The 15,510-nt window shown below is 65.2% G+C and overlaps 1 protein-coding gene across 12 annotated transcripts in view; it reads right to left on the bottom strand.

Annotated features, from left to right (window-relative positions):
* JAKMIP3 (Janus kinase and microtubule interacting protein 3) overlaps positions 1-3,716 on the bottom strand; it is a 53,326-nt gene extending 49,610 nt beyond the window's left edge. For 7 of the 12 annotated variants that reach the window (XM_036223032.1, XM_036223034.1, XM_016157530.2 and 4 more), the window contains exon 1: positions 2,992-3,126. The gene's annotated coding sequence lies outside the window, so the exon portion shown is untranslated. Of the gene's footprint in view, positions 1-2,822; positions 2,875-2,991; positions 3,128-3,182 lie in introns of those variants that run through there. The other 5 variants (XM_036223030.1, XM_036223031.1, XM_016157529.2 and 2 more) reach the window with 4 other exon arrangements.
* Between the last annotated feature and the right edge of the window lie 11,794 nt (positions 3,717-15,510).

Raw genomic sequence — 15,510 nt, 5'->3', positions numbered from 1 at the left:
AGGACATCCTGGCACAGGCCACAGCACAGATGGCCCCGGGGACACCGTGCTCAGTGCACTAAGCCAGTCATAAAGACCCACATTGTGACTCCACCTCTGTGAGGTCCCTAGGAGTCACATTCAGAGACAAAGTGGAATGGGGTTCCCAGAAGCTGGGGAGTCAGCGTTTAACGGGGACCGAGTGTCCATTTGGGAACACGAAGAGGTCTGGGGACGGGGATGGGGACCATTACACAACAGAGTGAATGTACACGATGCCACTGAACTGTGCACCTAAAAATGGTTAAAATGGTACATTTTATGTGATATATATTTTACAATTTAATAAAAACACACACACGAAACTGATCTCCCTGCCCCCACCTGGGTTACCGGTGACCGGCGGCCCGAGGGCTCGCCCACCCGAGCCGCCTGGCCTCAAGGCACAGGTCAGCAGCGGTCCCAGCTGGCTCCTGGCCCTTAGGCACCTGCGTCCCCTCACCGGCCCCCCCCCCAGACCTCCAGGCTTGCCTGCTCCTCCTGCACCCCAACCCCCGCATAGGCAGTGCCTGGTCAGCAAGCCCCCCAACCCGCAATGGCTGTTTGCCGGGCAGTCCTCTGGCGCACCCACCCTGGATGGTCCTTTGACTCTCCCAGGCAGGCCCAAGGCCTTGTCTTGTGAACACTCCTTGGTGGCGTTTGTCCCAGCGGAAACTTGACACACTTACACGCAAGTGTGAAGTCCCAGGCCAGTGGACGGCCCTTAAATCCCTGGGCGACGGCTGATTTTGCAACTCGGACAGGCCCTTCCTGTCCCTAGTCAGGCTTCTCACTTCTAGATGGTTCTCCGATACTGTCATTTCCTCTCTTGCAAGTTCCTTGAAGATGGGGCCGTGACTGGTTCCTGAGGTCACACCATCTCTTCTGCCTTCAAGGTTCCTCAGGCCTCTCCTGGGGAGCCATGGCCATCCCTCCCCTCTGGGTGACACCCACGGACCTTAACATGGGGATAAATGAGAGCAGTGTCCGCGGAGCCCAGGTGCCACGCGCCGGGGACGTCATCACCGCTGTTGCCTCTGCCTCTTCCTTCTGATAATGGCAGCCGTTACGGGTCTCTCGCTCTCCTAGACCTGAAAGCCAGCTCTCGGTACCAGAACCGGGCCCTGGAGGTTGACTGTGGTGCCGCCACTGGCTCCAGAGGCGCCAGGCGTGTGGGGACTTGCACGTGGCTCGGGGCGTCTGAACGGCGCCCACCGCCCCGCAGCTGCACCTCTCCCTTCCTGGGCCCGGTTTTGAGGAAGGTCGTGGCCGTGTGGATGGCACGTGCCAGGGTCGTGTGTATGCAAACATTTTCAGTGCCAAGTCCCGAAATGATGAGCTGGCCCAGGATGCAGCAGCTGGCCCGGAAGTCCCAGCTAGAATCGAGACGACACCTTCCACCAGCCCTCAGCTGAAACACTCCAGTGTGAAAAGTCCCATTTTCCAACTGTATTCTTTTTAGGAGAAAGTGGATGTGTCCAGGGGAGCGGTGAGATGCTAGCTGTGCACTCCCCAGAGTGGCAGGGCCCCCACCCAGCAGGCAGCCCAGCCAGGAGCTGGGGTTCTGGGCAGGGAGGCCAGAGGTGGCCTGCTGTGGGCGGGGCCTCCTCCCGAGGGCCTCAGGTGGCCTTGCTCTCCAGACTGTCCTGGAATCTGCTCCGTGTGCAGCTCCAGGCTGGGGGTGCCTGCCCTGCACATGGGGACAGGGCACTGCCCGCAGTCGCCAGGGCGAGTTCTTCAGTCACCGACACAGATCGGCTTTCAGAGAGGGGGCGGAGGGGCTGGGAAGGATGAAGGTCTGGTGTCCCCACTTTTAATTCTAAGCCCTGGGGCGGGCGGCACAGGGCCTGGGCCCTCTCCCCCGGCCTCTCAGTGGGTCCTCCCAGGCGCCCAGCTGCTGCCCCTGCAGGCAGCCCCGGGGGAGGGGCATGTCCCATGTCCGGCTGTCGTCAGGTCGGAGCCTGGATCTGCCTGGCACCACCCCGTCCTCGCCTTTGCACACGACACCAACAGAGAGGGCCCCCGCTCGCCACCCGCAGGAGGGGACTGCAGCCGGACTCGCCAGAACTCACCGCCCCTCCCAGGGGCGCGCGCGCGCGCGCGCGAGCGGACAGGCCGCAGGCAACCCTCGTTCTGTGCCTTCCCAGCCAAACCGGCACCCACAGCTGCGCGCCACCACCCCGGAAACCAGAACACGTGAGGGCACAGAACGGACACCAACAAATACAAATGCCCGCCCGCGGGGGCCGCGCCTTCCGGAGGGAGGCTCTGCTGGCGCCGGCGACGGCGAAGCGCCTGGGGCCGGGCGTGCTCCCGGGGTCGCGGGCACCTGCGCCATCCGGGCCGCGCGCCCGCGCCAGGCCCGTGCGCCCGCGGCCTCGCAGGGTTTCCCGGTAGAGAGCGGGTGAGATGCGGGGTGCAGGGGGGCCTGGGGAAGCGGAGGGACCCCCTGCTCGCGGCAAGGGCGCCGGGACTGCAGGACGTCACTCCGCCGCCCCGCCGCCTCCGGGTCATTCCCGGACCAGCCCCAGGTCACCCATGAACCATCCCCGGCCAGCCCCGGGCTACCTCCGGGCAACCCCAGGACCGCCTGCTGTCCACCTTCGGGCCGCCTCTGGGTCATCCTCGGACCTCCCCTAGGCCACCTCTGGACCGCCCCTGGGCCACCTCCGGGCCACCCCGCCGCGCAGGACGCCCCAGCCCCGGGCTCATGGCGCCAGGCGTGGGGAGCGCAGAGGCCCAGTCGGGCTGCGGCGGCGCGCAGGGATCGCGGACCAGATTCCGGGACGACCGGCGCTGCTCACCGAGGCTCCCCGCGGGCGGGCGGCGGCGTCCGACGGCCCCGCTCGGCCTTTGCAGTGGCGCTGCGGCGGGCGGGGGGCGCGCGTCACCGCGGGCTGGCGCCCCAAACCAGGCCCTCCCCTGACACTCCCCGCCGCCCGGCCAGGAGGCTCCGCGACACCCCAACCCCACCTCTTCCTTTTCTGCTCATCTTAGTCTCTTAGGGAGCGGGTGTGCAGACTATTAAACCAGAAAGCGCCGTTGCTGGGAACAGCCGCGTCTGCTGCGCAGCGCGGGGGGAGGGGACGTGAGGCGGCCGCTGGACCCGCCCGCGGCGCCGGGGCCACGCACCGGGCGGCGGGTTCACGCGGAGAATTACTCACCCGCGCTCCGTGCTGCGTGTCGCCGCCAGGAAGCAGCCCAGAGGCTTGCACGTGTGCGTTTCCACCGTTAACTCTTGGCTTCCCATCGCCAGGCACCGCCTCGCGCCGCCCGGTCGCAGGCTGCTTTTGCAGACTCGCATGGAGCAAGTCACATGGCTGCTCTCGAATCCCGTCCACAGCCCCGCTTCGAGCCCTGGCCTCTGGCACCCGGACCCAGGGGAGGGAGCAGCCACCCTTCTGAGAGTTGCCGGAGGAGTCAAATGAATCCACAAATGTGGGGGGTGGGGGGAGGGTAAACATGGCCTATGAACTCCTGTCTAGGGGTCGAAATGTGCCCTGGGGAATGTGCCCTGGGGAGTGCATTCCTCCCCTACACCAAGCCTTATACACCAGCACACCCCCAAGTTCTGGGCAGGGTGACCCTGACACAGGGAAGCCTGAGAGTGCGCCTCCAGGGCGGTGGCTGTCCCCACCCCGCCTCTGGCCGTGAGGAAGAGGCTCTGATAGCCAGACACAGCCTTGCCAGGGCGGGTCTCCCAGCCGGCACCCTGTGGCTCCGTTAACAGGCCGTCTCCACGTTCCCTGCCCCCTGCAGGACAGACACGGGGCAGACTCGCAAGTCCCCCGCGTCAGCCACCTTCTCCGGCTCTGGGTCAGAGGCGGCAGCAGACGCTGGGGGTAAAGTTCAGAGATGCTCAGTGAGGCCGCACTGGGCTCCTGGGGGAAGCCCAGGGCCAGGAAGGGGAAACCTGCACTCAGGAGGGGCGTCTACTTCCGGGGTGTCCAGTGGGACCGACCTGCTGCCCCATGGCTGGCCGGTCCCAGGGTTGGTGCCACACCCTGGCGGCACCTGGCCTCAGTGGCCACAGCACCAGCCACGGTAGCCGGGGCGGCCTTGGTTGGGGGTGATCAGTGATGAATCCGGATGTGATCTCCGCCCACGCCACCGGTGCCGAGGCAGGGATGACGGGGGCAGGCGGCAGGCTGACCTCCGCGGCCGGTGCCTTCTGCGAGGCGGCGGTGGCCCCCACGCAGCGTGAGCACTCGGCGAGTGCTCCGACGTGCCCACGTCTGGGCCCGCTCCCCGCTCCTCCCCCAGATGCCGGGGCCCGGTTCTCCAGACCTGTGCCTTCTAGGTTCCCCACCACTGATCATCGGTACAGATGGTCTCAGTGACCCTCCTCCCAGCTGGAGTGAATAACCAAACCCACTGCTCCAAGTTAGCCGCTGGGTGCGCCCCCCACCCCGCCCCACAGTCCACGCGGCGCGTTCGAGCAGGGCTGTGATGCCGAGACTCCTGTTCCCACCACTGGTGCGGGCGGAGCAGGCGGAACCGCCTTACTGGTCAGTCGCGGGTTCAGGGGCATCCCCAGGAACCGAACCCGCAGGCGGAGAGGTGGGGCGCAGGGCGGCCGCCTTCAGCTCGGCTTAACGAACAAGTGGAGAAAGGGCCAGCGAGTGAGTGTTGGATGACAGATGAACCGCACATATAGGGCGTGAAAGAAGTCTCAGCCCGTCTCCTCCCAAGACAGTGCACCAAGTGAAAATAGTGTCTGTACGGCAGGCAGCCCAGCAGAGGGACTAGAAGCCGCCATCCGTAATGGAGCAGATGGATGTCATGTGCCTCAAAATATGACAACTAAGAAAAACACAATTTCTGTGGTATTCCTGCCCACATTCATATCCGAACTGAATCATGAGCAAACATCTGACAGACCCAAATCGAAGGACATTTCTGCAAAATAACTGCTGTCCTCTCCTCGCAAAAATATCAAGAGCATGAAAACCAACCCGCGCCCGCCCTCCCGCCCGCCCGGAAGCGTCTCTGGGGACTCGCGGCGCCTGGTGCGATGCCGGCGCTGCCAGCGGTTCCTCTGCTCTGTTGCTTTGGGGCTGACGACAAGAACAGTCGGCATGCGCCTGGCACAGGTGCAGCCGCTGGGGGCCTAACCACGCAGAACACAGCGCAGGTGTGCAGGGCGGTGCTGGTGGGAAGAGACGCGGGGAGATGCTCACGGTCAGAATCGGGGGTGCTGGGCGCCTTTGGGAGTGGCTCTGGGGACCCGAGAGGAGCACGCAGGAGGCCTCTGGGGAGCCCCAGTGTTCTTCCCTGACTTAGGGAATGGCCGCATGGGTATTTATCTTATAATTATCCTTTAAGCTGTGCGTAGATGCTCTGCAGACTTCTCCATATTACATTAAATGTCCCAAGTTTTTAAAAGTGCCAATGGAAAACCAGAGACGTTCCCCATCGGCAGAGCCACAGAACGGAGGGGCGTTTGGAACTCACCCCACTGGCCCACCTTCCAGGTGTGTGACTCGCTCACCTGCTCCCTCACAGGAAGTATGGGGCTGTTGTTATGGAGCGAAGTGGCTGAAATCTCTCCCCTCCCCCCCCCCCAGGATTAAATGCCAGTCTTGAAAAACAAAGACGACGCCAAAGGGGAGAATATAGAAAACGAGGCAGCATCTGAGCCGAGAAACACCTCTTACAGGATCGACGGCAACGTGGGGGTCGGAGGCGCCGCCGCGGAGGCCGCGGAAGGCGGGGGTGGGGGCGTGGGGGGGAGTGGTGGCGGGGCAGGCCCTGGAAGGTGGCAGCTTTCAGTGATCTCGTGATCACAGGGCCTCTCCCTTCCCGGCAGGGCCCTGGGAATGCTGGCAGCTGCTTTGCAAAGAAGCTTTGGGTTGGTTCCCATAGCAAAGCAATGTGTGCTAAAAGGCAGGCGGGAGTGTGGCCGAAGCAGGGGCTGGCGCTCCCGCCGTGCCCCGCCCCCACCCCTCCCTCCCTCGTCCCTCCCCCTCCCTCCCTGGGTCCCTCCCTCGTCCCTCCCCCGCTCTGCGGCCATTTGTGGCTTCTCCCAGTGGGCTCTTTCCACCTGGCAGGGTGGGTGGCCGCTGCGAGCCGGGACGCCCACCACCCAAGGCGGCGGCCGAGGCTGCTCCTCTTTCCCACGGGGACCTGGACGCCGCCTGTGAACCACGCCCGAGGGACTCAGGCTGGGGGCGGCGGGGGTTCCAAACGAAAATTAGGAGGAGGCCACCAGAAGGAGGGGCGGCAGCGCTGGGCGCGCCACGGCGACAGATGTCCGCTCAGGGGCGAATGGGCGCGCAGAGCGCGCGCCTCTTCTGTGGCCATTCAGACCATTTGAAGCGGCTCCGTCCACGCTTCCGTGTGGTTCAAGGTAATTAACGCAGGCGACAGCGAGAGGGGTCAGCGTCACGCGGGAGACCCCTCAGCGAAAACACGGAGGCGACGCTCACAGCCTCGTGGAGGACCTCGGAGACCCCGGATGCGGTCTCGCTGGCCCCAGAGTGTCCGTTCCGGCGGGGAGGGACGGACGGTGGGACGAGGTGTCCGCTGACGCGTGCTTTGGAGAAGAATGAACGCAGGGCGAAGCCTGTCGGGCGATCCTCCTGGCGCAGGCTGTGGCCTTCGTTTTCCCGCGAGGGCGTCAGGCGAGCCCACAGGGCACACGAGAGAGGGGAGAGGAGGAGAGGGACCCGCCGGGTGTCCGGAGAGGGCGCACTCCAGCGGGGGACGGCGGACGCCGGCGCCCTGCGTGACCGCGCCGCGTGTGGCCGCAGAGCACCTGTCGCCCGGCGAAGCCCACCCACGCGGGCGTCGCGCAGGCGCCTGCGGCGCGGCTGAGGCTGGGCGCGAGGACTGGGCCCCCGGGGCGCTGTCGCGGCCGCTAGGGGCCGAGCCGCAGGCCGTGCGACCCGGAGTGGGCCGCCACTCGGCGCTCGCGCCAGCGCTCCTACGCCAGTCACCGCCCTCCTGGGCTGCTGCCTCCGCCGCCCCCTCAAGGGGTCCCGCGCGTGCCCCACCCTCGCCCAACTGCAGCCAGAGAGAACCCCCCAAATGCAAGCGGTTGATTCCACCCAGTGTCGACAAAAAGAGGACGCGAACCTTCGCGGATTTAAGAAGAGAGATTTCTGTCGGGCTCCGCGTCCAGTAGCCACTAAGCCCAGCAGCCGCCACCAGTGTGGCTTCCTGGGCAGGCGCGCAGCCTCGGGAGCCGCAGCTCAGCCGCTTCCTCTCGGTGGCCACGAACCTTGGCTCCCGTGCATCTTGCATTGTCGTCTGTAAGGTGAGGATCGAGTGTCCCCGTGGAAAGCACACACTCCATATCCGGTGCCCCTGCTGTTACCCGGGCAACGCCGAGCCTCTCCCGCTCGAGACCCAGGGCTGGGATGGACGTCCACGCCTTCTGTCCAGACTCTCTTGAGAGATCGGATATTTGCATTCCCCAAAATTCGTGTTGAAACCCTGCCGCCCAGGGCGATGGCATTGGGCTGGGGGCCTTCGGGAGGTGGTTAGGGCGGGAGCAATGGGACTAAGTCACCAGAGAGCTCACTTCCAAGCCCTCCGTCTGCCAGGCGAGGTCCCGACAAGCAGTCCGCCACCTGCAGCCCGGAGGTGGTCTCCCGTCAGACCTCGCCGGACTTTCAGCCTCCGGTTTTGTGGGAAACGATGTTTGCTGTTTAAGCCGCCCAGTCCGTGACCATCTGTTTCCGCCGTCCGAGTGACCGAGACACCCGTCTTCACCGTTCCACATGGATACATGCCCTTTGCTCAATGCATTTGAAATGCTCCTGCAGCACTGAGCTGTGCCGGGCCTGCGTTCGTGCATGCGAGCCTGCGGGGAGGCCGCCACGGCGACCCGCCCTCCCTCCCTCCATCAACCCATCCGACTTCCCATGCATTTCGAAGTGAGTCGTAGACACCTGCGTCCCCCTGGACGCTGCAGCTTGCTCATCGTCCGCTGGAGTTCGGTATTTTCTCCTAGCCTCTTTCTGGGGAGTGGGGAGTAGAGTTAGGAGTCAGCAAAAGCCGCAGACCTCAGCGCGCCTGGCAGTGAGTTTGGCCGCCGGGCTAGAGCTGTGTAACCCAAACCACATGGGACAGAGGACGCGACCCCCGGGGCATTCCGATGTCCCTTCCCGGTGGGTCCGGGCCTGCACGCCCACAGACAGCGTTCCGCCGGGCGTGGCCTCCACAGATCGGCTCAGCCCAGAAGCCCGCCTAACGGGGCGCAGAGCTCCTATCGGCCTGTCGGGCCTTCCTCACCGCCATGCAGCCGCTGGTCTTGGGAGGAAGTCATTGCGCCGCATGTCAGGGAACGTGACCGAAGGGCCATGAGCCAGCCAGTCATCCAACAGGTCATCACTTGGCCAGGAGGCCACACAGGAGGGCCGGGCTGCCTGTGCGGATCCCGCCCTCCCGCAGAGGTTAGCGGTCAGGCAAGTGGCTCCTGCCGCTGGTCCCAGCCCCGGGAAGGGAATAGGGCCGGAAATTACAGAGGGGGACCCTTCCTGGGGGAGGAAGCCTGAGGCGGGGCCCACGTCTCCTGCCCCCACCTCTCCGCGGGGCTGGCAGCGTTTGGTGGGTGCCGGGCTGGGGGCAGGGTAGGTTCAACCAGAAGCCGGGAAACGGGGGCGGGTCCCTCGTGACCCGCTTCCTGGGTACAGAGCGAACCCCTGGAGGCTGCCAGATGGCCGCTGCTTTTGCCAGGGAGGCCAGAGGGCCTGACACGCTCCAGTGCTGCTGAGGTAAAAGGGTACGGTTCGGGCGGGGCGCGGGGCCCGGACCGTCATCCTGTGAACACTGCACGAGGGAAAGCATGGGAGTTCAGGTGACACGGGCAAGTCCGTCCCCGGCTACCGCATGAGCAGAAGCGCTCTGGGGCCCCGAAGCCCCAGGTCCCCAGTGACAGGCTTTCTTTCCAGGGCCGGGACAGGAGCGCTGGGATTCGAAACACACAGGCAGCTGCATGAACGGAACCTCGAGTTTACTACACACTTCGCCAGACCCGAGGCCCAAACCACACGCAGCAGCCTCCAGCCTCGCACGCCCTGTGCCGCCCCGCCCGGGGTTGGGGTACGCAGCGAGGCTGGGGCTTCCCAGCCAGCACTTATCTTCAGAAGAAGTTTGCAGATCTAACAGCCAGGGCTGGGCAGAGCCACAGGCCGGTCAAGTGACTCAGGACGGCTGTGCTGACCGCTGTCCTCAGCGTCCTCGTTACCACGACCGTTGTCCTCCACCACGCTCCCATGAGTTGTAGGCATGACTTTCCCTCGTCCTCACCTGAACTCTGCGGAGTTGCTGGTGTCATCATCGTCGTCACGGCGAGGACACAGCAGGGCCCTTGGTGGCTCCCCCCCGCCCCCGTCTATGGTGCCCTCCCTCTGCCCCGCTCAGGCAGGTGGCCCGCTCTCTGCTTCGCCATCTCAGGGGCTGTGGCTGGAAGGAGGGGCAGCCGAACTGGCCTGGCTGTGCCCACTGAGCTGCCCAGAGGCCTGAGACGGGGAAAGGCAGTGCTGGCCCTTGGGGACAAACCAGCTTCTCCCAGAGGCGGGCCGGCCCACCAGACTCAGGGAGAAAGGCTGCCAGACACCGCGGGCAGGTGGGCGAGTTGACTCACTCCCTGCGAGGCACACGGCAGAGTCCAGGGGCCCGGGGGCCACCTGCATGGAGACAGAGGAGGCCGGCCAGCTCCGACCTAGGCAAAGCCAAGTGTCACACTGGGATGGCGTCCCAGGGAGGACGGAGGTCCTCTCCTCCCGCAAGCTGCTGCCCGGGGGGCCGGGGAGAGGTGGCTTTTTGTGAGGGCAGGGACAGAGCCCCAGGCAGCCAGGGCCTGGGGGCGGGGGCGGGGGCGGGGTGGTGGAAAGGCCCCAGTGAGCACGGAAATGGCCCCGGCTGTCCTTTCTTTCTCCTGAGGTGTTGAAGTTGCTGGGTAGAACTGGGGCTGGACGCAAGGAGACAGCACCCAGCAGGGCGCCCTGGGCGCTGGTGAGCCGGGCAGGGGCGGCCGGGGGCAGACACGCTGGGCATGGCCGCCCCCGCGCTCGGGCCGGGGGTGGGGCTGGCGTTCATTCCCAGGTGCTGGGAGCGAGCGGGCCTGCGGCTGCCTCCTAGACTCCTAGGGAGGCCTCTGGCGGTGGGTTCTGGAAGGCAAGCGACCCGAAGGGAAAGTAAAAGAAGAAAAAGTTAAAATCTTACTTGGGGAGGTGGGCGTGGAAGCGGGGAGAGAGGAGGGGTGGGAGGAGCTGGCGCAGACTCGCAAGCACCTGCCCCCCAGTCCCGATGCAGACTCCGAGCACCCCCCGTCCGCCGTCTCTAGGGCTGGCGTGGTCTGTGGGCTCCGGAGCCAAGGGGGACGACCGTGGTCTGCCCCGTGGGCGCGTCTGCAAAGGGACGTCCAGGAGCAGAGGGAAAAGCAGAGGGTGACGAGGCGGAGGGGGCCCTGCCTGTCGCCCAGGCCCGGCCGGCTCTGTGGCCGTGGGAGCCTCCGTCTGCTCCTGGCTGCCCGGCCCTGGGTCGCACCCTGGTCTGCCCAGGCCACTGCCCCCTCGGCCGCGAAGCGTCTTCCCCGACCAGCTCCACCCCACCCCCAAAGGGACCTAGACAAAGGAGCCGGTGCCAGGCTAATTGTTAGCCTTTCGGGGGACTGTGCCCGGAACGTGTGCCCCGCATCGGGCTACAGCACACGGCGCTGGACGCGGGGCACCGGCGACCCCGCCCCACCCGGCCCCGTGCGTGCGCCTTGGCCTCCACCCTGACCCGGTTGGCCACGGTCCCTCGTGCCCTCTGGGCGAGTCCGCCCCGGGCTTCTCCCTGCAGCCGCGGGTCCGTGGTCTGCCCACGCCACCGCCCACACCCCGCCTGGCTCAGCTGACACTTTGTCAGCATTCCACACTCTGCAAGTGACACCACACGCCCCAGTCACCCGAGCCGGCCCCTTCGTGGCAACTGGCCGTTCCTGTCCTGTTCCCAGCATCACGGCCGTCTCCGCGAGCCCAGCCCGGGGCCTCCAGTGCACCCGGGAAGAGCCGGGGACACAGCGACCCGGGGCAGGGGCATGCCTCACTGCCCTTGGGGGGAGTTCTGCCCCCCTGGTGTGGCCATGGCTTCCACGGAGGGGCCAAGTCCCAGAGTGATGGCCGGGCTGCTGCAGACCCGTCGGCCCTGGTCCTGCCGCTGCCGCCCGGCAGGCAGCACCCCCGCTCCAGACGGCACAGCCCCAGCTCACCGCTGGCCCCCCTGGGCCTCGGTCCCCCTCGTACAGGGTCCTCTTTGTCCTCCCACCCGCTACCTGCAGCCTCTTCCTTCAAGTCGGGACTCAGCGTTGCCCGTTCAGGCGACGACCGGACCCCGTGTGGCCCACCACGGCGCAGCTGCAGAGCGGGCTGCGGGAGGCCAGGGGCCGGTGGTCACTGGGACCACGTCAGGGCACTGGGGCACCACCAGCCCGGCCCCCGCACCCCCCCCCACTGCCCTTTCCCACGGGACCGTCCCTGCTGCCTGCCCCGCCGCCGCCACGTGACGGTGCCCGTGACGGTGTTTGCTCGGTGGGGTCCCACGCCGCCATGCTTGTCAGCACACACAGGCCGTCCTGCGAGCTCCTCGAACAACAGCCTGGCGATCGCTTCAGACGAGAGGACGAACAGGCAGCAGCTGCCCGCCGGCCTGGCAGAGGTGCCCGTCTGGACCGCCTTCCAGGGCCCGCCGCCTCCAGCGGGCAGGGCCGCCTCTTACCACAGAGCAGACTGTGCGTTGGACAGCGTCCTGTTCCTTAAGCAGCGGGGACATCAACAGTGCAAGCTGGGGACACGCGGCCAGCACTTCATCAACAATTCTAAACATTTCATCACACCGACCCCTAAAAATAGCCCGGGCATGGAACAGCATCACTGGGAACCGGGGGGAGGGCCTGCTTTCCTGGAAAGGGGGGGCCGGACCGACGCTGTCAACACGGCCACGCCGGCGGCCAGGGCCGAGGGTCCCCGGGGAGGCGGAGGAACAATCCCTTTGCTGCCCTGTCCTCCACGGCGACTGTCCTGCAGAGGTCGACCGGTCACCAGAAGCCTCACGCTCATTGCGATCATCTCCTGCCCCCTGGGGGGCAGGTCACTGGGGAAACCGGGGCCCCTTAAACCCTGTTCTCGCCGCGGGGGACCCCACAGGGAGCCCGCGGCAGTCCCCCTCGGTCACGCGCGGGATCCTTCCGCGTCCCCGGCCGGGGCAGCAATCGTTGCCACCTGGCCAGTGTCACCACCAAACCTTGCTCCAGCTGGGCGGCTGCCCCAGGAAAGCGACCTGTGACCCGGATGGGGGGGCGGCTTCCCCCTCTCGCTGGGCCTCATTCACCTGCGTCCTGCCCAGGGGCCGCTGCTGCCGCCCGCCCTGACCGTGCGCCCGGCCCCCTGCTTGGCTTTATGGGACCCCGGCCCACTTCCCGGCCGCACGTGGTCATGGGCCATCGGAGCTTCGTCTCTGTGTGGTGCTCGTTCTTTGACTATCTGACGCTGGGCAGCTTGGTCGCATTCCATCGGACGTCTGCACAGCTGCGCGCTGACCCTTCGCCTGTCTGGGTGGCGGACGCTCCTTCCCGCTGGGCCACTTGATGGGCAGAATTCTCTTTGCTTGGGTAAAACGAGCAGCAACCCAGCCTGCCTGCCTGGTGGTGGCGAGGGTTGGGGGGGTCGGCTGTCCCCACGGTGACTTTGGGGAGCCACCAGGAGGCTGCGGAGATCTCAGTTCTCCCCGGCTCCTCGGCGTTTCTTTTTAAGGTGTTGAAAAACAACTTCGACTGAGTGCATGTGGGATCTAACTGGGTTTGGGAAGCGACTGGCGACTCGGCAGCCTGCCGCCTGGCAACTGGACGCGCGCTCCTCGGGGCCGTGCACATCGGAGGGTTCTTACAACGGACGGTGCGGAAGGGAGCTATCAGCAAAGAAAAGAAAGACTTCTTCCGGGGCGATGCCTTTTCTTTAGGGGAGGAGGACGGAAGGGTTTCTATCCTGCACATGGCCTCTGCTCCCTGTGGGGAAGGGAGAGGGCCCAGGTGGCAGACGACCTTCCTGGTGCTGGACCAGAAAATCCCAGCCTGGTTGATTAAGAGGATGTTTCTGGGCGAGTCGAAGCTGCAATTAGTTCAGGTACGAAATCTAGGTTTGGGGCCGTGGGCTCAGCAGGAGTTTTTCTTTAAGAAGCTGCACGTCACGTCTTTACTGTTGTTGAGGAAAGAATGTCCCGCCTGAGAATGAGCCTTATCACAGTTTATTTGAGGCAAACCGATGGCGACTGCAAACATCCCAGCGGACTGAGAAAATGCTGCGCGGCGTGAGGGTTTGGCAGCTGATTTTATGCGTTAGAATCAAAGGCGACGTCGGAGGGTTGCCTGACGCCCACGGGTGGTGGGTCTCTGGGATGAGACATGAAGCCAGCGGAGGGGCAAGCACTTTTTTCACATGGGTGGGTGTGGGCTGGCTCACACAGCACAGACACGTGACGCTCGGGGGACAGGGTGACCACGAGGGCCACCACGGTCTCGTGCTCTCGAGCTGGTTGGTGCGCCTCCGCGGGCCTGACATTTCAATGTCACCCTAGCGGCCCAGTGACAACGGGTGAAGACTGGCCTTCACCGAGGAGGCCACAGGCCTGGGACGTGAATCGCCGCCGTGACTCGCTCTTACTTAGGAGCTTGAACATTCAGCCCGCCCCAGGGGCTTACCGCGGTCCCCGAGTTTGTAGGGCCCGCCCTGTGCCCCCCCTGCTCGTCAGGGTCAGTGGAGGGCCCCTTCTCCATTCACAGCGACTGGCCTAGGTAGGAGTTTATGATCAGGTCACCTTGTGAGATGACTTTCCATAGAACCCCCATTTTGTCCACAGACTCCTAGAGGGTTCTTCATGGGGAGAGAAAACTAGGTTGCAAAAATAAATATTTCCATTTAAACGTTTCTGGGCCATTGCCCTCAGAGAGAGACTCAGAGACCCTATAAAGTCCACACGTCTCGGTGAGCTTTGCAGGTTGCAGGGCGATGATACACAAAAATCGATGATCTTATCGCATACGAGCAATAAACAATCCGACGAAATTTAACAATGGCGGCAATTACAGTAACACTGAAAATGTGAATACTTAGGGATGCGTCTGACAAGTGTGCAAGCCCTGAGCCCTGGGCCCTGAGCACTGCGAGCAGCCGGGAGGCTCCAGGGGGCGCGGGGGCAGTGGAGACACGCCTGAGTTGTGGAGGGCTGGGCGTCGTGGGCCTCGGGAGCTGGCAGAGGCGCAGAGGGGAGAAGGGGGGGAGTGGGGACATTCCATGTGAGGGGCCTTGCAAGCTGTGTCGCTGTGGACCGGCCGTGTCCTGTGAATCCGGCTGCACTTGTCCTGGACACTGCTGTGATGGGGTGAGGGGTGGGATTGGGGTGGGGTTGGCGAATGTTTGTTGAATGAATGAGAGAACTGACAGTTGAATGGAGGAGGCCAGCACCTCTACATCCAGACAGAGAGCGAAGGCGAGGGCCCCTCTCAAGAGCATCCTTACCTAGAATGGAAACCGAGACCCCCAGACGGGTGGCAGAGGCAGCTTCCTCAGAGACCGCTGTGGGGAGGGGTCCTTGACCCTGAGTTTGTGGGAGACCCACAGGCAGGGGAGTGGGAGACCTCAGAGTGGAAAGTGGGGCTCCGGATGTGCTCCCACGGAGGCCGAGGGCCCAGGAGTCTGGGGTGGGTAGCCTCGAGATTGGTCAGGGAGCGTCTTGGCTTTCCTGGGAGGGTCCTGAGCTGGAAGCAGGGACAGAAATTGGGGAAGCTGTCAGTTACCCATCAAGTCCTGGCCATTGGGGCATGATGGGTACAGGGTGGGGGTGCGGCTTCCAGTTGCTAGAGACACTGGTCTACTTCCTGCCAGGGCTGATTTAAGCAGGCTGAGCTCCAGGCCGGCCCTGCAAGCGAGGGGCTGGCCTCCTAGGCTGCTGGCCGCGGAGCGGGTCGCACTTCCGTCTTCACAGGTGGCCTAGCCCTGGTCTGTTTCCACATGCAGGCCACCGGCAGGCCCCAGGGCCCACGGCTGTCCCGTTTTCGCACTTCCTTTACTGCCTCCTGCGTTTGAGGGAGAACAGTAAACTCTCATTAGAGATGGCCCTGCAGGCCTCGGTGTCATTGCCGGCCCGCGCGGCCGCATGCCTGTAAGCACACGCACTTCGCTCACGTCCACCGTGGGACGCGCCCCAGCCGCCAGCTGTGCCTGACCGGAGACCTGGCCTGACCGGAGACCTGGCCTGGCCAGCCAAGCAGGGCCCTGAGCCAGCGAGCAGCGCACGTCCCAGCACCTCAGCCCCGCCCACCGCCCGCCCCTCGCCCCGCCCCCTCGCGTCCAGGACTCCGCCCCGCGCCTGCGCACGCGCGTCCCGCCCTCAGACTCCGCCCTGCGCACGCGCGCCTCCATCGCCTGGCGACGCCTCTGACTCACCCCGCGCACGCGCCGCACGCGCCGCACGCGCCCCCCGCGCCGCACGCCCCGCGCACGCACA

This window comes from Rousettus aegyptiacus, unplaced genomic scaffold (genome assembly GCF_014176215.1).
Source record: "Rousettus aegyptiacus isolate mRouAeg1 unplaced genomic scaffold, mRouAeg1.p scaffold_m13_p_6, whole genome shotgun sequence".
Lineage (NCBI taxonomy): Eukaryota > Metazoa > Chordata > Mammalia > Chiroptera > Pteropodidae > Rousettus > Rousettus aegyptiacus.
The sequence above is the reverse complement of the archived record's forward strand: the minus strand, read 5'-3'. Positions and strand labels throughout refer to the sequence as shown.